General features: G+C 38.3%; 1 pseudogene; it reads right to left on the bottom strand.

Annotated features, from left to right (window-relative positions):
* Window positions 1-601: 601 nt before the first annotated feature.
* Window positions 602-2132, bottom strand: LOC120158267 (annotated as a pseudogene).
* Between the last annotated feature and the right edge of the window lie 637 nt (window positions 2133-2769).

Genomic DNA, 2769 nt, shown 5'->3' with positions numbered 1-2769 from the left:
TATCGCATTGCGATAGTCAGTATCGCATTGCGATTTTCCCAATTCGCGTTGCGATTTACTTATTCGCATTGCGATTTTCCCAATTCGTGTTGCGATTTACTTATTCGCATTGCGAATTGGGAAAATCGCAACGATACTGTAGACCATCGCAACGCGATTTTCAACTATCGCATTGCGAAAATGCAACGCGAATTTGCGATAATGGAGATCGCGTTGCGAATTAGCGATCGCATTGCGATTTTGTTGGTCATTTTGGCAAATCCGGAAAAAGTTGGTTAAAATCGTATATTATATGGGATTTTTGGTCACTGAGGTTATTTTCTCTTAATTTTCTTTGATACTTGACAGCATTTAGAGGGATTTTTTTATTGGGCAGCAATCTCGAGTAATAGTAGTTGGATCATGAATGAACATAGTTTTTATTGTGTAAAAAAAGTGAAAATCAAAGATTATATGCAAACCTAAATATTAAGCAAACGGTTGAATTGACAACTGTTAACTCTATGGTAAAAGTTATTAATACACGTGGTTATACATCATTGGTGGAGCACATTAAGGGGCAGATGAATCTTATTCGGCTAGAAGATGTCTTACATTACATACGCTGTACCTAAAGAAATATGCGCCGCTCGGAAGGGTAGCTGCAGCTCCGGTCGTTGTTTAGATTGGTTGACCTTCCGGTATGATTTGGTCCTTCAACCACATGTAGATGGGGACCAATACATAATATGTTGCTGCCATAGTGCCCAGTACAAAGCGCAAGAGAAATGTAAATGGCTTTACGTTCGAAATATCCTCCATCTTCGGCCCGAGCTGAAACGAACCACAAATGAAAAACAAACATGATAAGATAGGCCTCATGTATTCAGCAAATGCTAAGTTTAATCACATACCAGAAAGATAACAAGGCTGTTCCAACGTGTATAGTTATGATTACGAGTCCTTGCACTGAAGGCTGACATAATTATCTAACAAAATTTGAGGGAAGTACTTAGAATACCCTTACCGGAAAGTGAGACGATGAGACATTGATCAAATCACAAAGTGATTACCTGCAAAGGAGAGTCCCCGGATGCCGGTTTAACGCCGGTTACAGAGCACCCCATGATCAATCCGTGTCTGCGAACTCCACGATACCATTTAGGACCAATCCTTCTGAGTTGGACATCTTTAAATCCAGCCTTTTCAAACCACTCAATGTACTCTTCCTCCTTGGGAAAAAGCATCCAAACATCCGCAAAGAAGCATGACAACCAAAATGTTGGGTACACAGGACCAATTACACAAGCATTCCCTCCCCATTTCAACACCCTGCATGCTTCCTTGATGCCCCTCTAAATCATCCACGCAAACTTACCAGCATGCATAACAAATAACAAAGGGCATAATCCGGCCACAAGAAATTAAAATGTGAAAATAAATTTGGTTCATTTCAAGCAAACAAAGTCTCTATAACACCAGAAGAGAAGAGATGGGAAAACATACCTGCCAGCAGACACGTATCTATCAGCATAATCGGTAGGAAAGGGGAGATCTTCTGCATCACCTTCAATTATCTTGCACTCCTTCAGGGCTCCTTCTGCTTAGCCTTGGCAAGCTGGTGCGGAGATTGGTCGAGAATTGTGACATTCTTAGCATCCACATTCTTAACGATGCCCAAAGTAGTGAAACCGGTTCCACCACCGACATCCACAACAATCATGTTCCTGTCGTTGAGATCAGCTGGCTCAAGTGCATCATCCCTCATGTCTTCAGTCCAATGACCAGGGTTTATCACATGGTCATAAATGATTGAGAGGAACCTGTAGAACCAAAAGGCCTCTTTTTTGTGTCGTATGAATCTTGGTTGTGAAGCTGGCCTTGATGCTGATAAGCTGCACGTTGGGGCCATATTTGTTCCTGGCCTGGAGATTCTGGTACTAGACATTAAACCCAGATTGGATAAGTGTTTCCCCTGAAAACCTGACCCCAATAAATCAATCCTTTTTGGGGTTACCCCTCTATTGAGAGTGAAGACTTCAGCTCCACTGAGCATGGAAGAAGCCATGCATTAAGCAAGCAGAAACTACCCAGAGATTAAAAAGCTGCAATCTTAACTTGAAAACTTTGAGCAAATATCAACTACCAAGATAAATACCTTGAGGAAAAGGATCTTCCTAATTAAAAATATGGGTAAATTACCAACAACCATCTAGTCTATAAGATGAGACACTAAATTCTTTAAGTAAAGTTTGAGTTTTGAATCCTAACGTTTGCGAATTGAACAAATTAGGTTGGGAGGTGCCCTTGTCTCTGCAGTACCTGATCTGAATTAGTTGGTCAATAAATCGGATATCAATGATTAATTCAAAATAATATGGATAAATTACGCAACTAATTTTTACGGATAAAAATTAAATAAATAAATTACGTGGATTTTTGTCAAAAGTTCAGCCAAATCCAATAATATTAATATAGTGCTAAGTTTAAACGATTGGAAAGTATTTTTATTGGTTTAACTATTAATATCCAATTTATCAATCGATTAATCCGGATAGATACTAATTACTAAAGAGACAATTACGACCCTCCCAACTTAATTACTCCATTTGCAAACGTTAATATTTGAACCCATAGCATTGTTTAAGGTATTTAATGTCTCATATTACTATACAAACTGACTGTTGGTTGATTGAATACTATTTTATATGAATTAAAATTAAATTTAGTTTAGTACATAAACTTTTAATTTTGGTCCATTTTAGTACCTAAACTTTAAAAAAAATCAAA

Source organism: Hibiscus syriacus, unplaced genomic scaffold (assembly GCF_006381635.1).
Source record: "Hibiscus syriacus cultivar Baekdansim isolate YM2019G1 unplaced genomic scaffold, ASM638163v2 tig00111310_pilon, whole genome shotgun sequence".
Lineage (NCBI taxonomy): Eukaryota > Viridiplantae > Streptophyta > Magnoliopsida > Malvales > Malvaceae > Hibiscus > Hibiscus syriacus.
This window is presented reverse-complemented; position numbering and strand designations above follow the sequence as displayed.